At 43.1% G+C, this 17,828-nt stretch overlaps 1 non-coding gene across 1 annotated transcript; it reads right to left on the reverse strand.

Moving 5' to 3' along the window:
* Positions 1 to 15,159: 15,159 nt before the first annotated feature.
* LOC138079450 (U1 spliceosomal RNA) lies at positions 15,160 to 15,323 on the reverse strand. The gene has a single exon (XR_011144916.1). It is a non-coding gene; the product is annotated as a U1 spliceosomal RNA (small nuclear RNA).
* Positions 15,324 to 17,828: the final 2,505 nt, after the last annotated feature.

Below are 17,828 nucleotides of genomic sequence, written 5' to 3' on the forward strand. Positions count from 1 at the left end.
AGACTGCAAAGAGATCCAACCAGCCAATCCTAGAGGAAAGTGAAGTGAGGTCACTCAGTCGTGTCTGACTCTTTGCGACCCCATGGACTGTAGCCCACCAGGCTCCTCCGTCCATGGGATTCTCCAGGCAAGAATACTGGAGTGGGTTGCCATTTCCTTCTCCAGGGGATCTTCCCGACCCAGGGATTGAACCCAGGTCTCCCGGATTGCAGGCAGACGCTTTAACCTCTGAGCCACCTAAAGAGGTATCCTGCAGGAAATCAGTCCTGAATATTCACTGGAAGGACTGATGCTGAAGCTGAAACTCCAATACTTTGGCCACCTGATACAAAGAATTGACTCACTGGAAAAGACCCTGATGCTGGGAAAGATTGAAGGCAGGAAGAGAAGGGGATAACAGAGGATGAGATGGTTGGACAGCATCACTGACTCAGTGAGCCTGAGTTTGAGTAAGCTCTGGGAGTTGGCTGATTGACAGGGAAGCCTGGTATGCTGCAGTCCTCTGGGTCGAAAAGAGTTGGACACGACTGAGCGACTGAACTGAACTGAAAACTGAACTGAACTGAACTGAAATCTCCAGGGTTGCTTGCTCATCACTAGGCTGGGGCAAACTCACATTTCGCCTGTTAAGGAAGGAGCAAGGGCTGGGACATGCATTCCTCTGAAAGTGGAACCTGCCTTCCTCCCATTTTCGATTTTTGAGATGCACAGAGTACTTTTTCCTCACTCTGCCAATCTCCTTCTCGTGTTACACTGGAGCTGCCTAGTGAGCATAAGCATGGGATTGGGGGTCAGGGACCCTGGGCTCTGGACCCCCGCCTCTAAATAACTTGTGACACAAGCCAGTCTCTTCCTGGATCTGGGCCTCCAGACCCTCATCTGGGACCATGATTAAGATTCCTTCTAGAACATAGACTCTGATTCTATTATCTTCCTCTTCACCAGAGATGAGAAGGAGCATAAACTGTGCATGGAAGTGCACCCAAACTCTCCTAAAATAATAAAGTAATTTCCTTTGAGATGGTTGACAAGGAAAGTCAGGAGGCCCTTGCAGAAAATGATGAAACCCAGTCCCAGCTGAATATTAAGTTAGAGAGAGGTCTGCAACTGGGCCGGGGGCAGAGAGAGGGGGAGATGCCAGGGTCGGGGGAGAGAGAAATTTTAATTGCGATTGTTTGGCCTGCTGATCCTAGGCAAATGACAAGGAGCCCCCAAGCAGCCTCAAACAGGGATATTTGAAAGGCAGAGACGGCTGGGGGATGGTTTGGCTTCGCCCTCCCCTCTGAGGCTGTTTGAGGAGCGGTCTGTGGTGCTGACAAGCACGGGTTTTGGAGGCCATTGAAAAGTTTTGGGCCTAAATAGGGTAGGCAGCTTGGCTTAAGTGTTGCTATGGAATACCTGGCAACCAGCAACAATAGGCCTTTTAGAGAATCCAGGGCAAACAGTGACCGTGGTAATGGGGTGGGCTTAAGGGTCTCCTTGCCTGGCTGGGCCCCTCCTCTCCTCACAGAGGCCTGGGCACTGGGCTATGTTCCGGAAATTCCCTGCACAAAGCCCCATTCAGTGGGAGGAGGGTCAATGCGTGTGCTTTTGGAGGGGGTGGCGGTGGGACTGGAGGGTGGGGAGAGGCGGGGGAGGGAGTACAGGAGAAGGAGCTTTACTGCCAAAAAAAAAAAAAAACCTCTCTCAAGTCTCTTTCTTCTCGCAAAGACTAAAAGAGGCACAGAAAGTGCTAAGTTTGTAAAAGAGGCTGAAAAGGTTCAGAAAAGTAGCATAAAAGGGCCAGGGAACGCCCCGTGAATTTTGAACAGAGAGCAGAAAAGGGACCCTAAAAAGCAATTAGTGATGCTGCTTGTAAATGGAGGCAGCGCGCTGGGGGTGGGGAGCTGGGTTGGAGGTAGGTGCGGAGGCGGGTAAGAAGTTGGGGCGGAGGAGGGGTGTGATGGGAGCAGGTGAGGAGAAAGGGTGAGGCGTGGGATGGGTGAGGGGACAGGGAGGCCAGGGAGTCGTGGAGGGGTGGACAGCGGCGAGCCCTCCGCCCCAGCCAGTCGTGGCTCTAATTGAATGCCTTCAGGCTGCTCTCTGCTGGGGCTGTGCGGCTCAGACTTTGTCCCCTGGTTCCAGCAACCCCTCCAAAAGGCTGTGGAGCCTGAGACGGTGACCGGCCTCCCGCCTTTGGTCGGTGATGACCATGAGGAAATCCTCAAGAGAGTGGCTACCCGCATTCTCTTGGCAGCGGAGCGATGGCAGGGTGCTGGGGAGCTGGGTTTCTTCCCGAGTTCCCGGGGCGGGGGATTGGGGGTGGGGGTAGGGGAGGCTCGTATGACAACCCGCGGAGCCAGGCAGAGCATCCAGCAAATTAGCACTCTGCAAACCCCACGTGCCCGCGCTGCCTAACATCCGTGCTCAAACACCCCACTCCACCGCTCTAAAGATAATAATTTTATATTTCCAGCAGAATGTGCACAGTGACAATTATCTGTATTCCTACTGTGTCGCAGCATCAACGGATCATCAAGAGAATTATGTTCCAGTTGAAAGCAGATTTAAATAAACAGACACTAAATGGGAGCCAATAATAGATGTACCAAAATAGTCCAGGCAGAAAGCAGCAATTTAAATACAGGGCTGTTTAGTGGGGAAGGTAAGAGGCATCCAGACCCCAGGGTTTACAGTTCCCAGACTGCAGCTCAGCCCCACAGATTCTTTCCAATGATCTCTAGGGTTCTGACCAGAGCGCTATCCTAAGCTGCTTCTTCCCTCTCCCTCCCTCCCTTTCTTATTCCTTTCTTCCCCGCTCTCTCCTGTCCTTCCTCCTTCCCTTCTGCCCTCCTTCTCTCCCTTTCACTCCCTTCTTTACTTCAACAAACATTCATCATTCATTATCAACTAGCTGCCTTTGGGCACCTTTATCAAAATTGTTAAGCACCACCCTTCTTGATTTCTGTGACCCTCTGCTCCAGACTCAAATTGGATCTTGTTGCCCCTGTATGGGGCAGGGGAGGAAAATCAAGTTGTTTCCATAAGAAGGGAGAATGGAATGCTGAAGAGGCAAAATAATGACGGTCCAGTATATATTCATTCAGCCATCACGTGTTTATTAGAGGTGTGCCAAGCGCTGTTCTAGGTCCTGGGAATTCAAAGATCAAACTGTAGGTCGCTCTCCTCAAAGAGCTTCCAGCCTTGCAAAGGAAAGATAACCAGGCAGCTGGATGTGGGTGGTGGCACATACGTTGAGAGCACCAGAGAAGGACCCTGCCAGAGGGAGGCGAAGGAGACTTCAGCCAGCTGTGACTCAGGCTGAGAAAGAGAGAACATTTTACTGAGCAGAAAGGGGACACTCCTAGCAGAAAGAAGAGGTTGTGCAAGGGCAGAGAAACAAGAGAAGAGTTGGTGTGTTCAGGAGCTTGCAAGTCCTTCAGCAAGAGTAGCTTCAGGATCCGGAAGTGGAGGGCTGGGGTGGGGAGGTGTGGGAGAAGTAACTGGGGACAGCATAAAGGGCTTTGCTTTTGAGGTTGGGGTGATGAGCAGAAACCTCATTTCTGCTGGCCTCTTGTTTCCCTTCGTGGGGACTTCTATTAGCGTTACTCTCCTGGCTTCTCTGTCTCTTCCCTCACTCCTGTCCAGGCCCAGGGAGTTGGGCTTCATTTCTCTTCTGTCCTGTATAGAGCAGCCCCTCTGATGTATCCCCAGCCACCTGTACTAGAAGTCTGTCCTTAGAGACCTAACTGGGTGTTCAGCTGTTAGGCAATCTAATTCTGGGATATAGGGTTAGGGAGCAATTATTTCCCCAAACCTAAGCCTGGTTTTGACTGTATTTTCATTAATAAAACTGCGGTTTCGATCTCTGTACATTTTTGACTCCTTTTAAGTGAGTACTGCTTTTTAAACCCTTGCAATGTCAAGGCAAACTACAGAGGTTAGGAAGGGGACCATTGGAGGAGGGTGAGCATGGGGACAAATGGCATGAGGAGGCTTTTGTGTTAAAAGTGTCACTTTGACAGCAGTCTTCCTGGGTTCTCTTATCCCCGTGCTGTCCACCTGGGGGCCCCTTCCTCATAAAGTCTCTTGCTTTGGGAAAAAAAAAATGTTGCTTTGGCAGTTAGGCAGAGGATGGTTTGGAGAGGGTAAGGAGATTTAGAAGGAAAGAGATGGTAAAGATTGTTTTTTTAAAAAAACTGAACTACAAATGTATTTATATATTTAATAATTATATTTTCCAGAGATCAAACCGGGTATTCCGAATTGCGGGCAGATTCTTTACAATCTGAGCCATCAAGGAAGCCCTGGTCACTCCGCCGTGTCTGACTCTTTGTGACCCCATGGACTGTAGCCCACCAGGCTCCTCTGTCCGTGGGATTCTTCAGGCATGAGATGCATGCGTTGCAATGCAAGAGACACAAGAGTCACAGGTTTGATCCCTTGGTTGGGAAGATCCCCTGGAGTAGGAAATGGCAACTTGCTTCAGTATTCTTGTCTGGAAAATTCCGTGAACAGAGGAACCTGGTGGGCTATAGTCCATGGGGTGGCAAAGAATCAGACATGACTGACCGTGAACACACACACTCAAGTAATCAAACATATCCCAATACAAAGTAGAAGTTAAAAAAGACACGAATATATTGTTTCATGTTTTATTTTAATGAAAATACTTAAAACTACAAAACAGGATGTGTACTTTTAAATTTGTAATAGAATTCAATATTAGAGAAAATATAGCTAAAATGAAAAGCTCAACAATCTTGAATTAGGTTCTTTATGACATAAGGGTTGTTTGTACACATAGAAGAGAGGATAAATGTGATGTACACAATGTTGACATTTGTGAATTCACTTAGAAAGACAAGAGATGATGAAGAGGTTAACTAGGAAAACAGTGGCAGTGGACGATTTGAGTGGTGATAGAGAAGGGATGTGGAAGGAGAGATAGTCTGAAGATAGAATTAATAGTAGTTGGGGGCTGATTGGATGTGAGGGTAAGGAAGAATCTGGGTTTCTAGTTAGTCAATGGGATTCTCATTTGCTGGGATAAGGAACGGAGATGAAGTGCAAGGGACAGAGAGCATGATAATGAGCTTATTTTGTAACATACTGACCCCAGGACTCAGAGCAGTCCATTAGGGAGTTAGATATACAGGTCCACAGCTTTAAAAAACAATAATCTGATTGGATTTAGAAATGCATCTAGAAATAATTATTGAAGCACAGGAATAAGAAAAGTTGCTAAGAGAAAGGGTATGGAATGAGGCAAAGAAAAGTGTGTGGAGGCAAACCAACATTTAAGGCAAGTTTGACAAAAACATATTGAATTCCACGTGAGAATTAAGGGGGACTATTATTTATACCTCCTGTTATTGGCATTTGATGTTACTTGAGAATCTAAGCTATCACATAATGTACCTTCCACAAAGCCCCCTGAACCACTTCTTTTTGTTTACTAAGGATTCAAGCTGTGATATGCTAGGTATCCGTCTTTGTAACCATCTATCTGTATATCTCACACATATGTAGCATATATAAAAGCTAATATTTATTGAACATTATGATGCATCATCTTTGATACTTTGCTAAACTCTTTACACACATTTATACTAGGCAGGTATGGTCAGCTTTGTTTTGAAAATGAGGAAACTGAGGCTCAGAGCAGTCTGACAGTTCAAACTTTGAAAGCAGAACTGTCCAACTACAAAGCTCATGCTCTGACCATAGGTCACGCGGCTTACCTTTATCAAAGAAGATGCCATGTGAGTTGAAGTCTTTAGGAGTTTACCACCTGGCCACCTTCCTCAAGAAGAAGGCTAACACTAAACGTAAAATTAGCTTGAATCCTGCAACTTGTTTATTGAACAATGTTAAGTGCTGTGAAACTCAGCTTTCCTCATTGGTAGTAGGAATGTATAATACTTTCTCCACAGGTATACTTCTGCCTTCTACCCTGTGGGAAACCATATTATAGAAAGCTCAGTAACTGAAATAGATGCCCACATTGCAGAAATGTTTCTTTTCCCTCCAACTTTAACAGAAACAAAACAAAACAAAACAAAACAAAACAAAATACAACAAACTAAGCTCTAAAATGTGCTGAAAATAGGAAAAACATCAAGAAAACATCAACAATATAGAACATTTATTTAAATATCATAATAAGAGAAGTAGCATAATTATGAAAAGGCTCTTGTCCATAAATATTAGAAAGAAAAATCTAGCAAAGAAAGTTATCAACAACATTTAAGTTTTGATATGAGAGTTAAATGTTTTTCCTTGTTAGAAAACTATAATTGAATCAAGAAGATTAGACTCACTAGTTCCTATTTAGTATTTTTTCCTGTTTGTATTTACTATTACTTTGTAGCTGTACATTCTTGTAACTTAAAGGTCCCTGTCATAATAAATAATCTGCTTCCTTAATTCATCTGCCTAGGAGTACTTAAAGTCAAAGAAAATGAGATTAAATTATCTGGATTCAGAATTCTTTAAAGATCATTTTGTCTTTATGGGAAAATGTCTCATCCTTCTTGTAATAAAAGTAATAAAAAGTATCCATGTTTTTAATAATTGGATTTTCAGGACCACAGACAGCTCTGTTTTTTTCATCAAATATTTCATGCTCAAAGGTAAAATTACACATGCATTCTACTTATACATTCTTTATTTTTAGAGTATATTTTTACTCCAAAACAGACTTGTTTGGGAATGCTAGGTTTTTAGTTAATTTTGTCCACTTAGAAGTGGACAAAATCATTTTGGGTATTCCTTCTCAATTTTAATTACTCACTTGATGTTACTTAGTACTAAGTGATACTAAGTTTACCAAGACCAAGTTTACCAAGTTTATGTTTTTCTCACATTCTTCCCTCAAAATATCCTTGATACTTTAAGGCAAAATTTTCTCTAACTGATGTTGAATGTGTGCTTAAAAGGGAGACATAGGGAAAATCAGATTAGGATTACCTTTCCCCTCAAGTTTCATGTACAGTAATGGAGATTAAAGGTGCATAAATGCTACTTAAGCTCACTTCTGTACTGGAGTTTCTCCATGAGTATAAAGGGGTGTGTGTGTGTGCAGAACTCTTGGATGGAGAATTCAGGATGGGATTAAGAAGCAAAGAAAAATGTGACCAAAGAAAATCAAAAGGCAGTTGGAAGCAGTTAGGAATAATGAACAATATCATTTAATCCAAACTCTTTCAGTTGCTATGAAAGAAACCCAAATCAAATCCAAATAAAAGAGAAATTGTTGGATATATATGGGAAAGTAGAGGAGTATGCAATTAGTGCTCATATTATATATTGTCAGAATTCTTTTACTCTCATCTCTCTTATTGGCTTTTCTCAGCATTGGTCCACTCTCAGGAAGGTTATTACCTCATGCTAGCAAGGTGAACACCACTAGTTCTAGCATAACAATTCCTGAAAAAGATTTCAGCAAAAAAATCTGGCCTGTTTTCACTGACGAATCATTGTGGTCAGGGGATGGAATACACTGATTGATTAAGCCTGGGTCATTGCTAACTCCTGGAGCTACAGACTGAATCAGATCCAGAAGAACCACATGAACTAAGAGAAAGGAAGAAGGTCCCTAAAAGAACCATAGGGGGAATGTATGATAGGCAGGCAAAAACAATAGAGGCCTTATATTCATTTGACAGTGCTGTCATAACAAAGTACCACCAGCTGGGTGGTTTAAACATCGGAAATGTACTGTCTCAGTTCTGGAGGCTGGAAGTCTAAAATCAAAGTGTCAGCAGGGTCACTTCCTTCTGAGGGCTGTGAGAGGAGAAGCTGCTCCAGGTCCCTCTCCTTGGCTTGTAGGTGGCTGTCTTCAGGTTCACCTGTGTTTCTGTTGTGTCTAGATTTCTTCTTATAACAACACCATGTTGGATTAGAGCACACTCTAATGACTTCATTTTATCTTGATTGCCTCTCTAATCATCTGTCTCCAACGGTCACATTCTGAGGTACTGGGAGTTAGGACTTCAGTATACCTCTTCCGAGGGGAACACAATTCAATACGTAACATGCCTCTACACAAGATGTACTTTATTCCCTGGTCTAAATAGTCTCTGCTCTTAATTATTTATTTGACTGAGTCATGTCTTAGCCGGAGCATGCAGAATCTTTGTTGTGTCATGTGGGATCTTTTGCTGTGGCTCACGGGCTTCCTAGCTGTGGTGAGTGGGCTGGGTTGCTCCATGGCATGAGGAATCTTAGTTCCCAAAGTGAAAGTGAAAGTGAATTCACTCAGTCGTGTCCCACTCTTTGAGACCCCATGAACTGTAGCCTGCACAAGGCTTCTCCGTCCATGGGATTTTCCAGGCAAGAGTACCGTAGTGGGTCGCCATTTCCTTCTTCAGGAAATCTTTCCAACCCAGGGATTGAACCCGGGTCTCCCGCATTGCAGGCAGATGCTTCACCCTCTGAGCCATCAGGGAAGCTTAGTTCCCAATCAGGGATCAAAACCAGGTACCCTGCATCACAAGGTGGATTCTTAACCACTAGACCACCAGGAAAGTAGGTCTCTGCTCTTTTGATTTAACCCTTTGTTGTAGGAAATGCCTTTCACCTAGAAAGCCATGATGTATATTGTGTGTGTGTGTGATGTATACTGAGGGTATTATATGTGTGTATGTGTATATTATATGTGTGTATGAGTGAGAGGAGATATGTGGGGTCAGGTAACTTATTTCCTGTTTTGACTTGCTGTATCATAGGAGTTACATCTGGACCTGATGAAGAGGACTGCATATGACCCAGCAGTTAGGACTTGGAGCTGGATGTGGCAGGCGGCTGAGGCTTTGGGTTGCCCTGTGGAGGAGCATGCATGTGTTCAGTATTGGCAAGACCTTTGATGACTGTTGTGTAAAGTTGTTACATTTACCTGCCCAGCGTCTTTTTTTTTTTTTCTGCTGAAATGTCTCCTACTGATGTGATGGTTGATTTGCTTGTCCTGTATTCCCCACTGCAGAGGTGTACTCATCATCCAGGCTGCCCATCAGAATACATTGTCAAGTGAGGCCCAGTGGCTGGCTCATGGTCAAACACCTTTCCCAAATAAGGCCAATCCTGTCTGTATTTAGGGGTTTACATGAATACAGTGAGGGGGGATCAGTTTCTTTTGTAATGTCCTGTATTAAGAAAAACCTAGCATGGGGTTGGGGAGAGCCTTCTTTACTGTAAAATAAAGTGAACATACCAAGAACAAAGCCCAGACAGTGGCAGAAAGAGGCGATGGATCCAGTGAGACAGAGTCCTCTGTTACTTAATTCCTTGGATGCAGTCATGTCTGAAATTAATGTCACCCTTTGGACTTGCCAGTTAGGATGACCAAATAAATTCCCTCTTTTCCTTGACTAGCTCAGATGCAGTTTGTGACTAGCAATGGAGTGCGTCTTCTACTGCCTTAGTGCTGGAGTTGGGACTCAAAACCAGGTCTTCTCATCCCTATTTAGGGCTCTTTTCTTCATTCCATGATAGTTCATGACATAGTTTTCACTTAAAATTGATAAAATACAAACTGTGAAATGTGACAAAGATACTAGCCAGGTATCAGACCAATATTTGCAAAGAAACAAAACAGCTGTCTTCTACAGAGGTGGAACTGTATGGCCCTGGGGAATTGGTGGAAAGCCTAACCTGGAAAATCCCATGGATGGAGGAGCCTGGTGGGCTGCAGTCCCATGTGAAGGGTCGGATACGACTAAGCGACTTCACTTTCACTTTTCACTTTCATGCATTGGAGAAGGAAATGGCAACCCACTCCAGTGTTTTTGCTTGGAGAATCCCAGGGACAGCGGAGCCTGGTGGGCTGCTGTCTATGGGGTCGCACGGAGTCGGACATGACTGAAGTGACTTAGCAGCAGCAGCAGCAGCAGCAGCAGCTAACTATAGAGATGGTACTAGAATACTCACGTACCAGCACATTAAGGCACTAGCTTCCTGCTGAGCCCCATGGATACATGTGATCAAAATCTTATAATCATATTAGCAGACTGGCATCAAATAGCCAAGAGGCATGGAGTCAGAGGAGCCATGAGCCTGACTTGAGATTGATACAGTAGCAAAAATTAAGATTCTATACCCTAGCTGTCTAAGTTCAGTGGCAACGTCTTCGTTTGCCAGCTATTCGAATTTGGGCAAATTGATTAACCTTTCTGAGACTCTGTTTCTTTGTACATAAAATAGTTCTTTCCTCACTGGGTTGTAGTAAAGATTAAAAGGGCTCCCTGGTGCCTCAGATGGTAAATAATTCACCTGCAATGCAGGAGACGTGGGTTTGATCCCTGGGTTGGGAAGATCCCCTGCAGTAGGAAATGGCAACCTATTCCTGTATTTTTGCCTGGGAAATCCCATGGACAGAGGAGCCTGGTGGACTGAAGTCCATCGGGTTGCAAACAGCTGGACATGATTGAGTGACTAAGCATGCACAAAGATTAGAAAAATATATTAGTATTTCACGTATAGCACTTAGTTTAGGTTTTAACACATAGCAAAAGCTCAATTTGTATTTATTTTTGTTATGAATAGGATCTTTTTTTTGTTATTGGCTAGAATAAACAATTGGATATGCCAACTGGAGTGCTAAGAACCTCATTAGAGAGAAACAACTACCAAAGCCCAAGGTGGATGACAGTGGCCAGGTATGTCAGGCCTGCAGGTCTATGAAGGGAGAAAGGGGATGAAGGATTGGAGCAAAGATGGCCTGAGAGAGGAGCTCCGACTAGGCAGAGCCCTGGCTAGGAGCAGCGTGGGGAGAGTGTAGCCTCCCTGAGAACACTGTTGCATGGCATCTGGGGAGCAGATGGGGTCATCAACCAGCCCCCCTCCTCAGGAGGTTCTCTCTTGAAGGAGGATCTGAGCAAGTCATTCCCCTGACTGCCTGCCACTCCTGGGAGCATTTTTCTGGGAGGGCTCCCTCCCTCTTGGTGTCCCCAAGACACTTACCAACCAAGGCAGACAGGCAGCAACAGGGGTACAGCCAGCCCTATTTCTTTCTAACCATTTTTTTATCATCTTGCTGGTGGAAGCTGATAGCAATCATTTTTTGCCTGTTTTAATTTAATTTAATAATATTATAATTATTGTTATTGTTGCCATTTCCCTCCTAACTGTTTTTTCTTCCTCCATTTGGACCCTTGTTCATCTATTCTCAGCACAGACCTAGAGCTTTCTTTATGACATGTCAGATAACGGTGTCCTTTAATCAAAACACTCAAATAGCATCCATTTCACTCTGAAAACTCCCCAAGCTGGCCTGAGCCTGGCTCTGTTTGACCTCTCATTACCCTAGGACCTCCGGCCTTACTCCTTTACCCCTGCCCTCACAGCTCCAGCCACCTTCGCTTCTGCCCTATTCCTTGGTCAAGCCAGGCAAACACTGAGCTGGTGACCATGGCTTCTTTCTCCATCTGCAATGCAGATTTACTCTTTCACCTTCCTCTTAACCTTTCTGAAATGCCACCTTTCAGGGAAGCCTTCCCAGATGACCTGGTCTAAAATCTCAACTTCGCTGTCTCCTGAAAATCCTTTCCAGCTTCTCCATAGCACTTACAACCATCAAACATACAGTATTTTTCACTTATTTTGTGTATTGTCTATTTTTCCTACTAGAATGTAAGCTCTATAGGGGCAGGGATTGGGGGTCTATTTTGTCCACTGCTGTTATTTTTGTTGAACAAACGAATAAATTTTGTGAAAAGCATCAGAAGCAAAAGTGAAAGCAAAGTCGCTCAGTCGTATCCGACTCTTTGCGACCCCATGGACTATAACCCACCAGGCTCCTCTGTCCATGGGATTTTCCAGGCAAGAATACTGGAGTGGATTGCCATTTCCTTCTCCAGAAGCAAAGGAGCTATAATAAAAACCCGGGACTTTTCTGGTAAATGGAAAAAGCACGAAATTTAGAGTCAGTGAGGCTAGTCTGGTCTAGTTTCATCTCTTAACTAATTGTCAAACTTTGAAAAAGTCACTTATCCTTTATGAGCACCAGTTTCCACATCTGCAGGTTGGTGATAACAATATATATCTCCCTAATAGTGAAAGCTAATGACTATAGGAGAACAGACAGCACAGGTGTTTTTCTTGTTTCTATGGCCTGAAAGACAGTGGAAGTGTAGTGGCTGGCATGCTAAGGCGTGTGTGCATGCTCAGTCACTCAGTCATGTCTGACTCTTTGAGACCCCATGGACTATAACCCATGAGGCTCCTTTGTCCATGGGATTTCCCATGCAAGAATACTGGAGTGGGTTTCTACTTCCTACTCCAGGGGATCTTCCTGACCCAGGGATCAAATGTGCATCTCCTGCATTGCAGGTGGATTCTTTGCCACTGAGCTGCCAGGGAAGTACATACCAAGGCATGGAAGTCTTTTACAGTTCCTCCAGTGATGTGTAGGGCTTCCCTGGTGGCTCAAATGGTCAAGAATCTGCTTACAATGCAAGAAAACTGGGTTCAGTTGCTGCGTTGGGAAGATCCCCTGGAGAAGGGAATGGCAACCCACTCCAGTATTCTTGCCTGGAGAATCCCATGGACAGAGGAGCCTGGCAGGCTACAGTCCATGGGGTCACAGAGAGTCGGACACAACTGAGAAACTAACACTTTCACTTTCTGGTGACGTGTGACATTTTGGGTTGGCTATTATTAATCAAAGGCTGGGTCTTTATCCCAGCCCTATGCTTTTTCACTCTGGACCCCTTAGCAAGGATCTGTGCCTCGTTTATTTATTTGTAAAAAGAGGTGATGAAATTTACCACACCTAACTTGGAGTTTGGAGGAATTAGGATCAATCAAATGAAATAATTTGTGAAATCCCTTTGAAAACGAAACATCTATATGGACACAAATGATTCATGATGGTTGGTGACAAGGTTTCGTGTGTCTGATTCTAGAATTCCCAGCTGGAGTGAAAAAGGAACCTGAGAAGAGGAATCTTTGCTAATAGCATTTCCATATCTTCATCTCTGCCAACACAACACCATCTCCAACTCAACCATACAACAAACTCTCCTTTGGTGTTTGCTGGTTGTTTGAAAAGCACAGACTTCATCTGACATTTGTATTTGTCTTTTTTTCAACCTTTAGAAAATCTGTTAGACCTGACCTAATTTGAGGGGGCCTATATATTCACGGCTGGGCTACTCTCTGATAGTCTTAAGTGGAATATATTATGAAGAAATAGTCAGGATCGAGGAAATCTTGCTTGAAGTAATGCTATCTTGAGTTAGGTTTTCACATTAGTCAGTGAATTCACACACAGTTATAAAAAAGAATGTACTTTTCCATTCCTTTATTTAAAAGCTATATAGTTTTATGGCTCTAATTAACTTCTGGGTGCTTATACCTTTGTTTGTAAAAAGGCTATCCTTACTGCCATCACAGCTTGCTGTCCCAAATGGACATAAACAGGGCACTGTCATGTATACATGAAAAAAAGATGACCTACATACATGATGTTACAGTAGGGTATTAAAACTACAATTTTAGCCATTTCTCCCAATTAAGGCTAACTCATCTGTGATTTCAGCCTCCCATTTGAAATAAAAGTCTGACGGTAATTGGAGCACAGAGCTATTCACCACTGTACTTCAATCTGGAAATAATTGTCTTTGTTCAATTAGGAATCTGCATTTTCATGCCAGTCTTCACAGATTATCTTGAATGGAGAATGCACTCTGATTAAGAGCTATCCTTCTTGGAATGAAAGAAAAGCAGCCTGAGGTCCTCATCTTCTTGTTGGGTTTAACATTTTTTCTCCTAGCATACTGAGAATGATATCATACAATAATTTTATAGATGGATTTAATATAATCAAAACCTTCTAGGGAATTCATATATAGTTTTTTTTTTTTAATTTCAAGAACTCTTAGAGATGATTCTCTAGAGTTAGGCTTGAAAAGGTATTAATTTGTCTGAAAAATGAAAAAGTGAAAGTGAAGTTGCTCAGTCATGTCCTACTCTTTGCAACCCCATGGACTGTAGTCTGCCAGGTTCATCTGTCCATGGGATTTCCCAGGCAAGAATACTGGAATGGGTTGCCATTTCATTCTCCAGAGGATCTTCCCAAGCCAGGGATCGAACTCAGGTCTCCCGCATTGCAGGAAGACTACCATCGGAACCATCAGGGAATCCCTAATTTGTCCAAGGCCTTCAGCTAATTTGTCATATTATAATAATCAGATTTCCTATGAAATAAAAATGACCGCTGTCTATTTTTTTCATTTATGAACCACCCACTCTCTTAGGTGCTTTTAAAATACAGATTAATATATAACTCATAAAAAAAACTTTGAGAATCCTTAATTCTATTATCCCCATTTAATAGATGAGAACAATAAAGGTCAGAGAGTTTACATGATTCCCCCCACCAACAATGTCACTCAGTAACTTATTGGTAAAACCAAGAGTCAGCTGTGGGTCTGGCTGGCTTTAAAACCTCTAGCACTTTTTTCTTATTAAGTTAATACAGCCCGAGGAAAATGGTAAGAAGCATTTCTGTTAAAAATAATAAGATTCTATCTGCCTTGCAATGCAAAGGACACTGATTCTATCCCTGGTCCGGGAAGATCCAACATGCCATGGAGCTACTAAATCCATGTGCCACAACTACTGGCCCAGTGCACCAGGGCCAGTGAGACACAAATGCTCACCTACGAGCTGCACCTACTGAAGCCTGCGTGCCTAGAGCCCATGCTCCGCAGCAAGAGAAGCCACTGCAATGAGAGGCCCGGACACTGCAACTAGAGGAAGCTCGCATACAGCAACAAAGACCCGCCACAGCCAAATATATAAATGAATCTTTTTTAAAAATGATAAGATTCTGATAGCTAGAACTATGAGAACACCAACACAGCAGATGTCTTTGTTATACATCATCCTGCTCCAATAATTTCGAAAGCACCTATATCCAGCCGTTCTGGATGAAAATAAAAGACCCACAATTATGAAACCATTTTAGCACAATGACAACTTTAAAAATAATGTGAGCTACTATCTATATCATAACCTAATTTAATCCTTTCTCCAAAATGGATTTCTTTACAAACTAGACCATGTCTTTTCCGTTTTTGGATCCCTTCAACCAAACATACTTATTAAATGAGAAAATGGGTGAATCATCCTTCCTCCCTCTTTCTATCTCCCTCTTTCTCATTTTTTTTTTTTAAACAGGGGAAAGCACGAACTCAGTCCCCCACTACCACAAATCACGCAGTTGAGTTTTCCACCTTTGGGGACATCACAGGGTTTAGCACCTCCAGAGTGCAATGAATAAGCTTTGCCCTGGTGAAACCACCTTTGTGATCATGGTATCTTTCCTGCCAGGTAAGTACTGAATCACTCTCTTGATAATTTCAAGAGGCGGGCAGGATATATGGAATCCATATATTATGGATATATTGTGTGTGTGTTTAACATATACATACAAGTCAAAAACCCCTGTGTAAGTATAAGATGTAGAACTCTGGCCAAACCTTTCATTATCCCCTTTGGAAACATTATACAGGTATTGTAAATCTCCACCTTTGAAGAAAAGTAATTCCTTTTCTTTAATAATACTCTGGTAAACGTACCCAGGAGGGTTACCCATTCTTCTCTGTCTTTGACCATGCCGTTTCATAATGATGAGGAGAAGAAAAGACTTATTTAAGCACCTGGATGGAAAGTGATAGCTAACCCAACTTTTCTTTTTGAAAATATAGCATTAGTATTTGAGTGTGTGTGTGTCAAATGGGACTGATATGCACGGAGGGTGGGAGCCATCACTTGTACACTTCATGCTGAATCTGGTTCTGACTTTGGATTGTTTGGGGCTGTGGGTTGGTGGGAGGGATGTAGCACGTTCTGTGTTTATCAGTCTGTTCCATAGGCTATGGCAGGTGTGGAGATTACTCTCCAATAATGCCTGGAAGCAATATTCCCCCACCTTCACAGGAACTTGCCATCTGGCTCTGAGGGCCAGAGATAATTCAGTCTCTAAATGAGCTCAGTTGTAGGTCCTCCAGAGCAAAAACTGATAAATGAGTGAGATTACCCTGTTTTATGGCAATGTCAATAACACACCAGCATTGGCCCCTCAGATGCCTTCAGAAAAGAAAGTGAAGCTTTTATTGAATTAACCGTCTCAAACCAAAGCACATTACTGAAGGGCTTAGGAGAGGGAGTTGCCAAACTTTATACATATACATAGAAAATACATTTGCATAGTATGTAGATCTTTTGTATGCAAGCCTTGGTTTCATGAAGTGAAATGCCAGAGTCAATTTTGGCCTTGTACATTCTAAAATGAATAATTTTACCCATTAAAATGTTCTTCCCAGAAAAAATGGTGGCTAAAGCTGAAAATTTACTAAGCTGCCTAGATAATAAACTCTCTGGCTGGAGAAAACATAGGTGAAAAGAAGATATAAAACTGTGACATTAACAATTTAGACCAAAAGATAAACCTTGCAGAAAAAGAGATCTTTTCCTTTCTGCTCTAATTATCTGAACCAGCTGTCAAAATTGACCAAATTGATCAGATAATACCTTAAATCTCCATTTGGATTTGTCCCTGTGGCCTTTACCATCTTGGGATGGTTGTTTTGTATAAACAGCATCAGGTTGAAGAAAATTATGATTTGATGAGAAGAATTGGAGATGCTTGGAATGCATAGCATCCAGCATGGCCCTGCTTCCCAGGGTCCCCTGAGATTATGTGTAGCAATGACAAGATGACATAATTAAATTAAGTGCCATGGCAAAAAGTAAGAAAGTAAGCCCACAGGGCTCCCTTGGGACAATGACAACTCAGTTTTTAAAGATGTCTTATTAAAAAGAGGTTCAATAAACTGGAATTATCTCAGCTTGGGAAAATAAAATATAATTCTCTTGGGAAAACAGAATTTTCTTCTCTGGAGGAAGCACGGGGAGAAAAAACCTTCTTTGGGAGAGTAAAGAGTATGTGAAGTGAAGTCTCTCAGTCGTGTCCAACTCTTTGCGACGCCATGAACCATACAGTCCATGGAATTCTCCAGGCCAGAATACTAGAGTGTGTAGCGGTTCCCTTCTCCAGGGGATCTTCCCAACCCAGGGATCGAACCCAGGTCTCTCCAGCATTGCAGATAGATTCTTTACCAGCTGAGTTACTAGGGAAGCCCAAGAACACTGGAGTGGGTAGCCTATTCCTTCTCCAGCGGATATTCCCAACCCAGGAATCAAACCGGGGCCTCCTGCATTGCAGGTGGATTCTTTACCAGGTGAGTTCCAGGGAAGCCCCAAAGAGTATGTATCTCTCTGAAATTAAAAAAAACCAACAACAACAGTATTCGATACGTGGAAAATGAAGTAGAAATGGTCAACATATTTTGGGAGTGCTTTTCCCTACGGAAGTCTTTCCCGGCAGGCAAAAGTAAGCGACCATGCCTGCGCCATATCATGCCCTCTGATTGGATCAGTGGGGACACCTGCGTTGGTGTCAGGACGTCTATTGGGCAGCTTACGGCCAATCAAATTCTCGCTCTTGAGAGAATGACCAGCTCACGAAGTCGGAACACAGTCGGTTCTGACCAAAACTAGATGCAAACCAAATTAAATAAGGAAGAGAAGTGATGATTGAGATAGAAATACGAGGAAGAAACCTCCAAAGAGAAATGAATGAGGCAGACACCATGGATGCGGCCCAGTCCCCAAAGCCTTCCCAGTGAAGCTCAGCTGAATCTAATTTCCTTTTTAGAGAAATATGTAAGGGTGCTTCTTATAGTATTATAATAATCCTCACTTCCCCCCACTTTTCTTTTTAGTTAATTTCGACAGGCTTTTACTAATTTACAGCTAATGAATCCCCAAATTAGACCAAG

Source organism: Capricornis sumatraensis, chromosome 4, assembly GCF_032405125.1.
Source record: "Capricornis sumatraensis isolate serow.1 chromosome 4, serow.2, whole genome shotgun sequence".
Lineage (NCBI taxonomy): Eukaryota > Metazoa > Chordata > Mammalia > Artiodactyla > Bovidae > Capricornis > Capricornis sumatraensis.